This window comes from Giraffa tippelskirchi, chromosome 3, assembly GCF_054371585.1.
Source record: "Giraffa tippelskirchi isolate mGirTip1 chromosome 3, T2T-mGirTip1v1.2.pri, whole genome shotgun sequence".
NCBI classification, from domain to species: domain Eukaryota; kingdom Metazoa; phylum Chordata; class Mammalia; order Artiodactyla; family Giraffidae; genus Giraffa; species Giraffa tippelskirchi.
Window position 1 is genome coordinate 104,810,948 of NC_137277.1, and position 16,424 is coordinate 104,827,371.

The 16,424-nt window shown below is 39.2% G+C and overlaps 1 long non-coding RNA gene across 1 annotated transcript; it reads right to left on the bottom strand.

Annotated features, from left to right (window-relative positions):
• Positions 1 to 11,146: 11,146 nt before the first annotated feature.
• On the bottom strand, positions 11,147 to 15,894 carry LOC145541479 (uncharacterized). The gene is made up of 2 exons (XR_014079048.1): positions 15,774 to 15,894; positions 11,147 to 11,896 (listed from the first exon to the last, which is right to left on the bottom strand). It is a non-coding gene; the product is annotated as an uncharacterized LOC145541479 (long non-coding RNA).
• Between the last annotated feature and the right edge of the window lie 530 nt (positions 15,895 to 16,424).

A 16,424-nucleotide genomic window follows, 5' to 3' on the forward strand; every position in this document is an offset into this window, starting at 1 on the left:
TTTGTCTGACGAGCCCATGAAGACCTCTCCTGAAGTAGTTGCCTTGCAAGTCACTACTGATTCTGTACAGGACTTACCACTGCCACTCCCTCTGCCTCTAGAACTAAAAGCAGACTCAAGTCCTGACAAGCCCTAAAAGATGAGATATAAGTTTATCATGAGTTGTTTCTCTACACAACAAAAGAAGTACATGAATTTTCCAATTTATAAGGACAGAAATCTGGGGAGTAGGTATTAAGGGTGTGGGTGAATGGGGTAGGGAGTATAAAGTTAGGTTAGGCCACATTTATTGATATGGGCTCCCTAAGGAAGAGATTCTGAACTTTATGATTTAGCTTGAGGGGTGAAAAAGGCTCTGGCAGATTGGTTGACTAATACTCCAACCAAAAGGTGTACTACACTAAATTAAGTTAGAATGCCACACCTGCCTTGGTATGCTGTTGAGGAAGGAATCAAAAGGCTTAAGGATATAGAGATGTTAGAGTGGATTTGTCATGTAAGACCTCTCAGCCATATTTGAAGAGTCCAGAAGAACATTTTAATAATCCAGTAGGTAGGATGGCCCATCTCTGCCTACCAGTCATCCTCTTTCCCCAGTCAACACTGCCATTACCCAATAAGCTCATGAATGCAGTAGGCGAGGGGTGGCATGAATGGAGATTTTAGATGGGCTCAGTAGTGTGGCCTTCACTCTCCAAGGCTGACCTGACTACAGCCACTGCTGAGTACCCAAACTGCCAGCAGCAGAAACCAACACAGACTCCTCATTATACCACCGTTCTTTGGGAGATCAGCCAGTTACCTGGAAGCACATTGATTACACTGAACCACTTCCTTCATTGCAGAGGCAGCATTTTGGTTTTACTGGAATAGAAACTTAGAGTGGATACAAATTTGCCTCCCTACAGACAATGCTTTTTTCAAAACTATTATCCATGGACTTATATAATACCTTATTCATCATCATGGTATTCTACACAGTGTAGTTAGAAGTGATAACTAACTTCACAGTAAATGAAGTGTGATAATGCATTCATATCATGAAATTCACTGAGCTTACCATGTTCCCTATCATCATGAAGCAGCTGGTTTGATAGAATGATGGAATTAACTTAAAAGACTCAGTTACGGGATCAGTTAGGTGGCCATACCTTGCAGGAAGGCTCTTCAGAGAATTATACATGCTCTAAATAAACACCCAGTACAAGGTGCTGTTTCTCTCATAGCCAAGATACACTAGTTAAAGAATCAAAGAGTAGAGATAGGAGTGGCACCATTTACTACTAATCCTACTGATTCACTGGCAAAATTTTTGCTTCCTGTTCCTAAAACCTTATGCTCTGCTGGTCACAAAATCTTAGTCTCAATGAGAGGAATGCTTCTACCAGGAAACCCAACAGCGATTTCATTGAACTAAAAGTTAAGACTGCCACTCATTCACCTTAGGCTTCACATGCTTCTGAATCAACAGGAAAAGAAGGTTGTTACTATACTCACTGGGGCAATGGGGCAATCGATCCTGATTACCAAAGGGAAATTGGGCTGCTACCACAAAATAGAAGTAAGGAAGAATATGGCTAGAATACAGAAGATCCCTCAGGGGATCACTTAGTACTATCATGTCCTGTGATTAATGCCAATGGAAAACTACAACAACCCAATTCAGGAAGGATTTCTAATGGCCCAGAGCCTTCAGAAATAAACATTTAGGTTACCCAACCAGCCAAACACAACTACTTGAAATGTTTGCTGAGGACAAAGGGGGTATGGAATGGGTAGTAGAAAAAGGTAGTTAAAAATATCAGCTAAAACCATGTGACCACTACTGAAACAATGCCTATAATAGTTGAGTATTTTTATATGTAAATAGTTTTATTCCCTCTCTTATTCCCTATCATCTCATATAAAATATGCTAATACTAGTTAACTTTATATCATAATATTTAAGTTATAGAATATTAAGTAGAAAAGTGAAGTTTACTCAAGGACTTTGCATTCTTTTTTAAAAAAAACATCTATTTGGCTTCATCGGGTCTTACCTGCGGTACACAGCATCTTCATTGCCTCGTGCGGGCTCAGTAGTTGCGGCATATAGGCTTTCTAGTTGCAGCATGCAGGCTTGGTTACCTCAAGGCATGTGGGATCTTAGTTCTCCCACCAGGGATCAAACTCGAGTTCCCTGCAAGATGGGTTCTTAAGCAACCACCAGGAAGTCCCAGAGTTAGCATTTTTATCTAGGGAAATGGTTGGTGAATTTTAATGTGTATTCAGGATAGGTGAATCATATTAAGCAGAGTTATGACCTTGTTATTGTTTCGGAGATTGTCATTTAAGGAGATGTGTATAGGTGCCAAGTTAACAAAGGGTGGCTCATGGTATCAGTTTGTGTCAACTTGCTTAGGTTATGTGTGCGTGCTAAGTTGCTTCAGTTGTGTCCGACTCTTTGTGACCCTATGGACTGTAACCTGCCAGGCTCCTCTGTGCATGCGGTTTCCCAAGCAAAAATACTGGAGTGGCTTGCCGTGCCTTCCTCCAGGGGATTTTCCCGACCCAGAGATCAAACTCATGTCTCCTGTGCAGGCAGATTCTTTACTGCTTGAGCCAGCAGGGAAAGCCTGCCTAGCTTATAGTACCCAGTTATTCAATCAAACACCAATCTAGGTATTCCTGTAAAGGTATTTGGTAGATGTCATTAATATCAACAATCAGTTGTCTTTAGGGAGATTATCTCCAATGATTTGGGTGGGCCTAATCCCTGCTTGCAGCTTCCCTGTGTGTGGATGTGCTAAGTCGCTTCAGTCCTGCCTGACTCTTTGTAACGCTATGGACTGTAGCCCACTAGGCTCCTTCCCTGAAAAAGAAGCAATTCCATTTATGGACTGCAGTCTCAGCTTCTGTCTAAGAGTTGTCAGCCTGCCTTTCCTAACAGCCTACCCTATACATCTGAACTTGCCTAGTAAGCTTCCCCCAATGGCTAACTAGCCAATATCATTAATATTATATGATAATATGCTATATTTTATATATATTATAATACATATAATAATAGAGAGAGAGGTTTATTGTAAAGCATAGGCTTATATATAAGTATATAGGTATCTTATTATCTTTACACCTATCCATATATCTATCTCCTACTGATTTTCTTCTTTGTTGGAATCCTGTCACAGTGTCTTTTAAAGAGACTTTCTCTTTGAGATTAATCTGAAGCAAATGATCTGAGAGAATTTTTGTTTGTTTGTTTGCTGCAAGTTTGCTTCATAATGTTGTAAAGAGGTAACAGTTTATTAAAGTGCAGGGCCACTGTTTCAAAACAAAGCAGGGCTTCCAGGAAAAGATAAGGGCTATTAAATTCCTTTTTTTTTCAGCTTCTTTTATTCCTGGGAAGCCAGGAAAACATCTTTGATTTATAGGCAAAGTTCTTTTAAAACATGTTGAAATTATCTCTAATTCCTTGAAGAAACATATTTCTTTTATAGATGTCTTTTTATTTATGGCTGTGCTGGGTCTTCATTGCTGTGCCCAGGCTTTCTCTAGTTTCGGAGAGTAGGGGCTACTCTTTGTTGTGGTGCACAGGCTTCTCATTGCAGTGGCTTCTCATGTTGTGGGGCACAGGCTCTAGGTGTGGGGGTTCAGTGGTTTCAGTTCATGGGCTTAGTTGCCCTGTGGCAAGTGGAATCTTCCAGGACCAGGGACCAAACCTGTGTCCCCTGCATTGGCAGACAGATTCTTAACCACTGGACCACCAAGGAAGCCCTATAGATATTTTTTAAATATCAAGAATAACAGAAAACCCCATGCCTATAGTCACTTGAAATCCTACTGTTCTTAAGTTGTAAAAAAAAAAAGCATGAAAGATTCTTTCAGCTTTCTCCAATACACTCCCCACTGATAATCACTGTTTTTGTATGAATTCTTCAAAAATTTTAATATGCTTATATATACACATACCATTTGTTAAATAAAATATATTTAAATGTAAAAACTATAAACATCTAACAGCTTTGTCATGAATAATTTCCCCAGGTATATAAGTATATACCTAACTCATTACTGTTTGAAAGTTAGAGTCATATCTATTGTAAGGATATACCATAAATTGGTTAACCATTTCCATATTGATAGATTCAACCTCTTTTATTCATCTTTGTATCACTGATCCCAAGCACAATATCCACTGCATAATGGGCTCAGAGAAAATAGAGGAACAGCAATGAATATGTGTCTGTTTTCTGACAGCAGTGATCTTGCACTGGAGAGTATAAAACTGAACAAACAAGTCCCATCCAAAACTGTCCAGTGTTGCTGCAAAATTACTCTAACTCAGCTCTTCCACCATGACTATGACCTCCAACTTCACAAAAGCCTTGGAGAAATCAACTCTGTCTCAAAAGGATCACAATTTTTTTTCCCTTTATTATTGAAACATAACTCCCCCTCAAACACAACACAGCAGGAAATATTAAATTAATGTAATACGAAAACAATGCCACATGGCAGACTGAAATGACCAACAGTGGAGGAGGGTCTGTATGAACTTTACTTTCATATGTTGCCCTTTTTGAATAAAATTAATGTCCCTTATTTCTCATTCAAAAAGCAAGTAAGAAAGACAGCTATGCTTTCTTTTAAAACTTTTCTGAAAAAGGAAATACTGCTACTGTGGTACTTTTATTAATTTAGCCAGTGCTGCATGTTTCCCCTGGGCTAGGATCCTCTGTGCAGAACTTCTAACCTTCCCTGCCCACAGGATCAGACTGAAGAGCCTGAAAACACACTTATGCCTGGTTCCACTCCGCAGAGATTCTGATTTACTTGTCGTGGGGCATATCCTGAGCCCTGGACATTTTTAAAAGTCCCCAGAAGTGCAGCCAAAGTTGAGAGGCAATCTTCTATAAAAGGAGAAGCCACAGTGGTACCATTAGTCCCCACAGGATTCCCTATCCCATCACTAGTACAAGAAAAGGAAGGGAGAAGGTAGATGGAGTTTCAGAAGAAGAGGACTGCAGAGGCATGAGGGAGAAGAAAAATAAATGTGCATCGCATGGCGGAGCAGGTTGAAACAACATAGGCACACTCACAGTACAGCCCCCCAGCAAACCTGGCCTGTGGCTCTCAGATTGAGAGACTGATTGAACTTGAGGACAATCTTTTCTCCTTCTCTCTCTCTCTCTGGAGAATGAAAACGAGATATCTTTATTATCTGAGTTCAGGCTCCTATAATAAGATTCCATTGACTGGAAGGCTTAAACAACGGAAATATAAGTCTTATAGTTCTGGAGACAAGTCTAAGAGCAGGGTATACTGGCAAATTCAGTGTCTAGGGAGAGTTTCTTGTGTTCTCACATGACTGTGAGTGAGTTCCGGTCAGTTTTTCTTCTTAAAAAGGCACTCTAAGCCAACCATGGAGGCCACACCCTTAGGAAAGTGAAAAATGAAAAGTGTTAGTTATTAGCCATGTCTGACTCTTTGAGAACCAATGGACTGTAGTCCGCCAGGCTCCTCTGTCCATGGGATTCTCCAGGCAAGAAGACTGGAGTGAGTTGCCATGCCCTCCTTAAGGGGATCTTCCTGGCCCAGGGATCTACCTGAGTCTCCCACATTGCAGGCTGATTCTACGGCTTCAAATGATTTTCTGAATGTCACAAGGCTCCTACTCGGTAGACCAGTATTAGTGATAGGTTTCACAACCCACAATCAAATGCTTTTGCTACCAAAATAGGAGATTCAAAGTAAAGGTGCTGAAAGTAATAAAAATAAAATTGTAACAATTTATACAAAGAACACTGAAAGATTCACAGGATAGTCTAAAAAGGTATGCTCACAAAATAGAACAGGCAAAGCAAACACAGAGGCAGGAGCTGGAAAGCAAAGCATTAGGAACACCCAGAACATCCTAGCACAGTTTCAGGTCCTTTCTCAGTTGCACAGATATTCCTCATTTCCAAAATGCAAACCAACAGAGTACATATGAGGTGTCTTGTCTCAGAGAATACAGTGAGTTAAACAATACCTCCTCATCCCTCCTCCACTCAACAATTCATGCCCACCTGGCATCTCTCAATGTCACCTTATTTGGAAGGAGGGTCTTTGCAGATGCAGTTAAAGATTGAGATAAGATCATACTGGGTTAGTGTGCATGCTAATTTGCTTTAGTTGTGTTTGACTCTTTACGACCCTATGGACTGTAGCCTGCTAGGTTCCTCTGTCCATGGGATTCTCCAGAATACTGGAGTGGGTCGCCATGCCCGCTTCCAGGGGGATCCTTCCGACCCTGGATCCCTGGATCAAACCTGCGTCTCTATGTTTCCTGCATTGGCGCTACCACTAGCACCACTGGGAAGCCCAAACAGGGTTAGAATGGGCCCTAAATCCAATTAAAATGTCTTTATAGGAGACAGTAAAAGATAGAGGAAAATAGGCTGGAGTGATAATGCATATACGAGTCAAGGAATGCCAGGAACCATCAGAAGCCGGAAGAGGAAAGGAAGAAGTCTCCCCATGAGCTTTTGGAAAGGGTGTGGCCCTGCCAGGACCTTGATTTTGAACTTTAGAATTGTGAGTGGAGAAATTTCTGTTGCTCTAAGCCAGAAAGCCTGTGGTAATTTGTTATAGCAGCCCTAGGAAATTAATATGCTGAGGCACAAGTTTACTGAGGGGTCACTGAGCCAAAAGCAGACTGTGTGACCAAATATAAAAAGGAAAGACCATCAGTGTATATCTTGTCAGCAAACAAGATAGAGAAATTGGTACAGGATACCCCAGGAGAGTTTTGGACTTGAAGACATTCCATTACATACCATTGGGTAGCATATTCCACTCCCATGCTGATCAAGAGTGAGTACCACGGTTCCATGTGGCCTGAAAGAGAAGCACACAGCTCCCACAGAACAGCTGCAAGCTAAACTGTCCTTACCCAGTTACAAAGCCAGAGAATTAGTCTAGGCTCCTGTGGTGAGAATGTAAAGAATCAACCAGCCTCAACCTGGCTGACATCCAGATGTTTTGAGGTCACTGAGTATAATTTCTTCTCATCCTTAATTTCCTCAGTTATAGAATGAGGTCAGATTAAATCAATTTCCGGTGCTAGCATCCTCTAATTAAGGACCTGAGGCAACTGTGTATGGCTCAAGCAGACCTCCTTATTTGAGGGAGGACGGTTTAACACTTATGTTGGTCTCAGGATGAGGAGAGTAACTACCTTTTGACAAATTTTTAATTAATTCTTGTATCAGGGTTCGCAAGACAACCCTTAGGCTTCGTGATTTACTAGAAGGACTTGCAGAACTCAAAGGATGTTACACTCATGGTTACAATGTATTACAGCAAAAGGATGCAGATTGGAATCAATAAAGGGAAAAGGTACCGACTCTTAGCGACCCCATGGACTGTAGCCCACCAGGCTCCTCCATCCATGGGATTTTCCAGGCAAGAGTACTGGAGTGGGGTGCCATTGCCTTCTCCGACATGGAGTGAAGTCCAGGAGAAATCAGGCATTGCTTCCAGGTGTCCCTTTTCAGTGGAGTCATATAGTGAAGCGAAAGTTGCTTAGTCGTATCCAAATCTTTGCGACCCCATGGACTATATGGTCCATGGAATTCTCCAGGCCAGAATACTGGAGTGGGTTAGCCATTCCCTTCTCCAGGGGATCTTCCCAACCCAGGGATCGAACCCACATCTCCTGCATTGTAGGTGGATTTTTTACCAGCTGAGCCACAAGGGAAACCCGGAGTCATTTAGGGACACACTAAATTCTCCCAGCAACACAGGTGAAGTGCTATCAACCAGGGAAGCTCACTTGAGCCTTGGTGTGCTAAGACTTTTATTGGGATTCAGTCATGTATGCATGTAGTGCTTGTGTGACTGACCTCAGCTACTCACATTTCAATCTCTTCCATCCCAGAACAAAAACAAGCATTCACCATAAATCATCACTTTGTTAGGATAAATTTCTCTCATCAAACTGGTATAGCAGGCCAAAGACCTCGGGCATATGAAAACACTCTTATCAGGGAGAATGTGCCAAGACCTTTGCACTTCAGCTTGTGTCTGAGATTCCATAGCATCCATATAATAAAGTAGCACAAGTACATTTCTTTTACCTGCACCCAAAAGTCTTGTCAGATATCTTAATCTTAGTAATTTGCTGATGTCTTGCAACACTAAAATATCCAGATTATGCTGATTTTAAAGTCAAAATATTAAATTTAATAGTTGGACACATAAGCTAGAGGCACTTTTCTGATTTGTAAATCAGGTACTCAGCTGTATCATCTGTTCAGTCTCTTAATATTATATCAGACCTATAAAATGTAAGATATTTTCCCTGGTTTCATTTTGTCTTTGATGAAGCCAAGATTATACTGTAATTCTGTTCTGCAGCTTAGCTTTCATTTAAAACTATATCATGGACATCTTGGTTTTCAAGGCTTCTATTATCTACCTCATTCTTTTTATGGGATAAATATAATTAACCAAACCAAACAAAAAATACTTAATCAATCCTTCATTGTGATTATTTACGTTGTTTTTTGCTTTTAACTATTAAAACAATTCTCAAATTAATATCTCTGAAAATGTGTGGCGCAAACAGAATTTGATTCTATGCAGCATGCAGGAATTTTTGTTACTATTTTTTGATAATAATGGAAGCAACTCTGATTGCTAGGTGGTGAAGCCACCCCTTCTCTTAGTTGTGCTTTAAAAGAAATATTCAGTATTATATATGCTAGAGAATTTCATATCCAGGATCTTATGTAATCCTCACAAGAACTATATGTAGTTAATGGCTATTCCTAGTTTTAAAATTCTAATATTTTTCTAATTACAAAATGATACATACTAATAAGGAATTTGGAACATGTGGAGGGGCTTTCCTGGTAGTTCAGTGGTTAAGAATCCACCTTGCGATGCAGGGGACACCAGTTTGATCCCTGGTCCAGGAAGATTTCACATGCCGCAGGTCAACTAAGCCCGTGCACCTCAACTATTCAGGTCCATGCGTACCCAGAGCCTGTGCTCGGCCGCAAGAGAAGCCACCTCAGTGAGAAGCCCACATACTGTGACTAGAGAAAGCCTCCATGCAGCAACACTCGGCATAGCCAAAAATTACATAAATTTTTTAAAAAGAACACATAGAAATCCTTAAAGAAGAAAATTAACACCACCTATAATTTAGGTGCTCTAAGAAGATCTCTGTCAGTATTCCAGTGAATCTCCATGTCTTCTTTCTGTGTAGTATTTCACATAGTTGAAATTCAGCTTTATACACTTCCGTATCTTGCTTATTTTTAGGGAATGAACCCGTGCCCCCTGAATTGGAATTGCGGAGTTTTAACCACTGGACTGCCAGGGAAGTCCCTTGTATCCTGCTTTTTAATTTAAGATTATAACATTTCTTATGTTACTCCTCTTGATAACCATTTTTAAATGCTACATAATATTCCATTATGTTTCTGTACCATATGTTATCAGTCTTTTAGTTTGCTTCCATTATTTCCCACTATAACATGTTATTTGCTTTGAAGGATATCTTTCATGTATAGAGATTTTTCTGTGTTTAATATTATTTAGGAGAGAGCCCTAGAAGTGAAAATATGAGATAAAAGCTCTTACTGCATACTACTGAACTGAAGGTTTCATTAGTCTCTCATTGAATTGTTCCTGCTGCTGCTAAATCGCTTCAGTCGTGTCCGACTCTGTGTGACCCCACAGACGGCAGCCCACCAGGCTCCCCCATCCCTGGGATTCTCCACGCAAGAACACAGGAGTGGGTTGCCATTTCCTCTCCAATGCATGAAAGTGAAAATTGAAAGCGAAGTCACTCAGTTGTGTCCGACTCTTAGCGACCCCATGGACTGAAGCCCACCAGGCTCCTCCGTCCATGGGATTTTCCAGGCAAGAGTACTGGAGTGGGGTGCCATTGCCTTCTCCATAAATTGTTCCTACCAAGCCTTTAAGATAATCAGTCAGGAAGGAGGATGTCTTTAGCACTCCTATACCCCTTAGTTTTATGGTATCAACATCAGCCATTTACTACACATTTTTCTTCTCGTATTATCAGAAAAAAAATCCTTATATAAGAATATATGAATAATCAGAACAATTATAATAAGAACTTTGCTATCATATACTTTAAAAATGTGTTCTTTGGTTTTTCTATTCATATTTCATGGGAGTTCATATTCTATGTTACCTATATCCTTAAGATTTATTTTTTTTAAATACAAAGACATTTCCAATTGTTAAAGATTTTTATTGTTGAGTCGGGAGTATTTGCCTGTTGTGGGTAGCAGTAAGTTACCAAAATTTAAAAAATATATATCTAAGATTTTTTTCTATGAAAAATTGCTTAATTTTCCTTTTATGCATTTATTACTAAAATAAGCTTTTTTTTTAAAACCACTGATTATGTTTCTGAAAAATTTCTACAAAGTAAAAATTTAATTCTAACTGGGAAACAGAGAAATAGGAATCATTAATGATTTTGATTTACAAAATACACTTCTGATTCATTTTAATTGTAGATTTCTACATGCTATTAGGTTAGTACAAAAATGTGTTTATCAAGATACCTTTTTAAGAAACATTTTCTGAGATTCATTCTAGTATTTCCTTTAAAACAATTTATCTATCAATTTTACAGAATATTTCTTATTGGATGCTTACATGATATTTAAAATTATAATCCTTGTTTCTCCAAACTTGAATACAAATGGAAATTTGTACAACCTGAAAGTACAATTTTATATAAAAACTGATAAAAAATAAATGTCAAGCAATCTATATTTTGTATTAATAGGAACTTGTAACATCCAACAGTGTAAGCACCAGTTGTATTTAAGGCCAAATGGAAAATTATACTCTCATTATACTTTTAGATCCAGCATATTGACTTTCACCTTGGGCAGATTTGTACAGCACTAAGAATTATAAATGATTATAACTTACCTAGAAGTTGGAGTAATTATTTTCTCAGTATCTAGCTAAAATACAGACATAAGAAGTCCTATCTTTTTTTTTTTTTTTTATCAAAGAGGAATGTGTTTATTTCACTTAAATTCTTAAAAATACTTTTTTTGCCAGTTGTCACAATGTCCTAATGTAAAAAAATGTCTTTGAAAAGAAAAGCATGAAAAAACAGACCCAAAATGTTAAGATTTTATTTACAAAGCCTCTTTGTTGTACAGAAAGTAAAAATGCTGTTACAATCTTGGTGTAACTGGTAGCCACGGACAGTTGACTCACCAATCACAGCTATCCACGCTACAGCAAATCTTACACAAAAACCTAACAATGCTTACAATTTTGTTGGGGTGAAGTCCCCAAGCTTGGTGGTGGATTTCCAAGAGGGACTAAATGGAGGAAGGTGGAATGTCACAGGAACTATTCTTTGGCTCTTTGGGTGGGTGGGTGTCCTGAGGTTTGTATCACAGCTACCTTTTTTTTTTTCTTTAAAAAAAAAAAAAGAAGTCCTATCTTTTGACACACAAATTATGCTGACAGATTTTAAAATGGTACTTTAAAAAAAAAAAAAGGCTGAACTTTCAGCAGCAGAGCCAACATCTACAAAAGTTTGGAGGGAGTCAGGATTTTAACTTTGAATTGCTCTTAGGAATTCCTATCTTTCCTGACATATCACACTAAACTGAATATCCAGGTCCATTCTGGAGCTGTTTCAAAGCCACTAACTGGCTGGTCTTGCGGTCTTCTCTAAAGAGAAGGAAAATATGAATTTCACTGAGTCCAGGATGGGCCCATCTCGGCAGTTAGTTTCATGTAAGCAGCTGTAAAACAGTGCTGATTTCTGGAAATAGCAGGAGAGACCGGGAGCATGTTGCTGGAAGAGGCAGGAAGTAGACTGTGTTTTATTAAGAGTTTTGTTGGAAAGAAAAAGCTGTTAGGGTAAAGCAGTGATTTTCATTCAGTTTAATGCTCTCTCAGAGGTAACACAAAACAGCTCTTACTTTTCAGAACCTATTTTCTCCCACAAGATTAATCATTATCTCTGAAACATTCCCCCTTTAAAGACTGCAGCTTTCTTCTTTCATGGTTTTATAAGCCTTTATCAAAGCTGTATGCTCAGTGGCTCTGTTGTGTGCAACTCAGACTCCGTGGACTGTAGCCCAAACAGGCTCTGTCCATGGAATTTTCCAGGCAAGAATACTGGAGTGGGTTGCTATTTCCTACCCCAGGGGATCTTCCCCACCCAGGGATTGAATCTATGTCCCTTTTGTGTCCTGTACTGGAAGGTGGATTCTTTACTACTGTGCCCCCTGGGAAGCCCTTATCAAAGCTGTCTAGATTTTAAGGCCATACTATATCTATAGGTAAAAACTATCATAACTTCACAACGCTCTGAATATTTTTCTTCTGACATTACCACTTACAAGCCCTAAAGTATTCTTTACTATTTTTGTATTTATTTATTGGTTATTTGCCCATGCTCATTTTACTTGTATTCATTTCCTTTATGATTTAATAAGCCACTAATGACTACTCCCCTCAAGTCCCCCTTATCCCTGCCACACGTTTAAGCTACTCTTAAACTTATGATTTTGGTCCATCTTTTCAGCACAGATTTGCAATGCTTTTTCTTGAGCAGCAGAGGCTCCTGTAGTCCAAAGCAAGTATTTCAGTTTGTTTCTAACACCTTTCCAGGTGGTCCTTTATAAAAACATCTGGATTTTCTTCCCATGCTACCAGGTGTCCACCATTAAACATCTGTCATTTTTCTGCCCACCTGTACATCTTTCTGGGATATTCTTGTAGTTTTTCCAAATTCCAGTATTGAGGGGAGTTTAGTGTCATTGTACATTTGGATGTTTTGTTGTACACAATTTTTTCAGATTATAAGTAAAAATACTACCATTCTAAGCACTGATGTTTGACTAACCATCTTACGTTGCTGGAAACTTTTTACTCCAAGAAGTGACTTGTAGTTCTGTACAATGACTACAAGTGACTTGTAGTTCTGTAGTTCTGTACTCTATGGAGTTTGGTTCTGATACATGAACTTATGAAAATACAAATAAAATGGATTCTGACTGCTCTTTAATTATACCACTTGTCCGCTCAGTCCAATGTCAATTGTAAACGGTTAAACCAAAGGAAATCCAAAGATATGTTTTATTTCAAATATCATACTTTTACATTCCTATTAACTTTCTTTGCATTTTTGAAAAAAAAATTCAGCACTATATAAATAGACATTTGTACTATTATAAGGAACACTTACTTATGGGCTTGTAATAAGTTTTCTTATTGTCAATTTATGTATAAGATCTGGAGTAATTTCTTCCAAATATAAAAACAAATTTCCTTTACCACTTTGTAATTCTATGCATAGATAAAGTGTTTAAAACATGTCATATACAATTACTGAGCTCCTGCTGTGTGTGAGCTTCAGCCTAAGTAATGTATGCATTTTAAAAGAATCTAAAAGATTCTTTAGGAAGACAAGTGATTATAAAATAATAAGGCTGGGATAGCATACAATAATTTTTAAAATTAGTAAAATAAGTCTAGGTGGCTGAAATCGTGGTGGAACAAAGTTTTCTCAAGGAGCTTTGTAGACAAGCAGTGGTGGAAGTTGATATATGAATCCTCAGTACTTGATTTTAAACATCAGAATCTAATTTTTGCTGGCTAGGAACAAAATAATTTTATTATAAGGTTAAGGAGTAGCTCACAAAATTGAAGAAAGGTCAGACAACCAGGATCATAAAATGCCAGACACCAAGGAAAGCTTGGTAGCAAAGATAGCAAAAGTTATGCATCAAAACAGCCTGATCAGGATTCTATTTCTGGCCTGATCGGAGCAAAATGCAGCTAGAAACCATTGCCAATACCACAGACTGGCACAACTGCAGATGAATTCTAAGCCTTCTGTTAGTTATCATGCCATCCTTTCACAACTCAAAGCTCAGGCAGGAGCAGTACAATTGGTGGCACCAAGGTTACATATTAGCAATCAATTTGTGAGAAAGAAAATATCTATTCTCTTAGCCTTCTCTAATGCAGTGTGGAGGTTTGCCTTCTAACAGACACTCACATAACAAGGAATTCTCCCTAAATAAAAACAGGTTTTGGGATTTAGCAGTCAATAAATGACAAAATAACCACTAAAGTCTACTCCTTCTCCTGCCCAATAGATACATACTCATTATTTCCCATGATTACACTTCAAAAAATTATCTCATCTAACATAATGTACAACCATTGCTCATTCAATTGAGAATGCACTGATCCTTCCTCATAGGAGGACAATTAAAGTTCTCATAGGTTACTATATTTAGTTCCATGGTCAGGATTGCAGGGAATTCCGTTCCTTCCCAATTCCATAATTAATCCCATCACAATATATTCTGCAAACAATGCACTACATTGCAGTTAGAGCCAATGTCAAAATCCTTCAAACAACAATGTGAGAAATTAAAAAAATAAAAAGGAAGTTAGTTAGACTACATACATGCCGTTCCAAAAGAAATATGGATAGAGGCTCTAGCTATTTGTTTTTTGAAACTAGTTGTGAGGACCAAGACAATACCTAGCTAGTTATTACCCTAACATCTATTTAATGTTCCTTTGACTTTCATCCAGAACTCTTAACAGGTATAGGTTTTCAATCCAGTGGGGTGACGAAGACCTCATGTCTGAGGGACTTGAGGCTCTGCCTGTGTAAGGCTGTTGTAATATTCTACTAGCAATATGAGAGTCTAACAAGGAAGCAACTCTATTTGGGTTTTGGGGCCTTTGGGTTTTTGTCCATACTCCTCCTGGCTCCTATTGTGTAGCAGCAACTCAGTTACCTCTTGGCGTATTAGCAATCACTCCAGTCAGTGCCCTAACATCCGTTTTGCTTGTGTACCCAGTGCTTAAGGAATTTGGAATGGCCAAATGCGGTCTCAGCTTCCAATTCAACAATAGCATTGTTGAACGCAAACTTTGTGGAAGCATTCTCCCTTGAGCACAAAAACAGATAGCATATGGAGATGGGAAGAAAATGTTTTGTGGGTGGATTTTATTTTTTATGAATTCTTTGACCAGAACTATCATCATGTGGGGAAGCTCAATAATATCCAAAGTCATAGTAGGTAATGACTAGTGTCTGTGACAGACCTTGCCAAGCAGAGGTCCACAGGGTAGTCAGCAATAAGTACTCTTAGGCTAATAATTTCTTTTGAGATATAGGCTCTTTCTACTTGGCCTTTTGAAGAATGAACACCTGATCCTGGGACTCCAAATAACCCTGTTACCCCAGCTGTCCATTCTGAACACGACATCATCTAATTCACTTAGTCATGTATCTATATATCAGGGTTTCTCAACCTTGGCACTACTGATATTTGGAGTGATCATTCTTCCTAGTGGGGAATTGTCCTGGGCCTTACAGATGTTTAGCAGCGTCCCTGGCCTCTATCAACTGATTGTCAGTGACATCCCCCACTTACGACCATGAAAAATGTCTCTAAACGCTGCTAAATATTTAAGTTAAATTGCTAAAGTTTGCCACTGTGAGGCAAAATTAATCCTCACTTGAGAACTACTGAGTTACGCACATCTTTGGAATTCCATCATTCAGCAGATCTAGTCCTAAAAGCCTGAGTATCAGTTGCATGATCTCATTCCCCATATGGGTTCTCCTGTCATGCTGCCTCTTTTCATTCAACTCAAAACTATGGTCGCATGAGAGTTCCTTATGGACAACTGATTGATTCAGAAAAAAAAAATCGAAGCTTGATTTCTAGGTGGCTCAGATATTATGTTCCTACCAGTCAAAAACGAGGTGGTGGAGGGCATGAAACCCCCTGTTCACGGGTGGCAGTGAAGAACAGGTAAGGAAAAGCCTCCTGGGGAGCAGAACTTCAAGCAGTTCAGTGTTGTCTCTGTAGCCTGAAGAGACATGGTAGGAAATAAGGATTATACACAGTCATGGAGAGGAAACTAGCAGTGTGGCTGGATTGTTAGGGGCTTGGAAAAGAATTGGTGCCAACTTAAGAAAAGGCTGGGAAGCGGTTCCAGAATATGAGAATATGTGTGAGATATGTTAATGTGCATACCAAAGCCCTGTGAAAGAGGCTTTAAACAATCAGGTAGACAAGATAACATATTCTGTGTTAGTGTCCTCCTGTCAAGCCATGTTTGATGGGAGAATAAAGAAAGTGCGGGATGGCAAGGATGGAATCCACAGACACAAGTGTGGTTTCAGAGGCAATTCTGGCTATTGTCATGTTCCCACCCCATCTTCGCCCCCATTGCCCTTTCACGGTCTAATATATCGGGGGAAGGGGAGGGGGGCAGGGCGATCAGCTCTGCTACCTGGTAGCTAACTGCATTAGAAGGAGTAACATCTCAGTGGTTTTGTCCTCATTGGTAAACATACTAGTCTTAGATTTGCTTTTCTCACCTGTGATACACCTGGC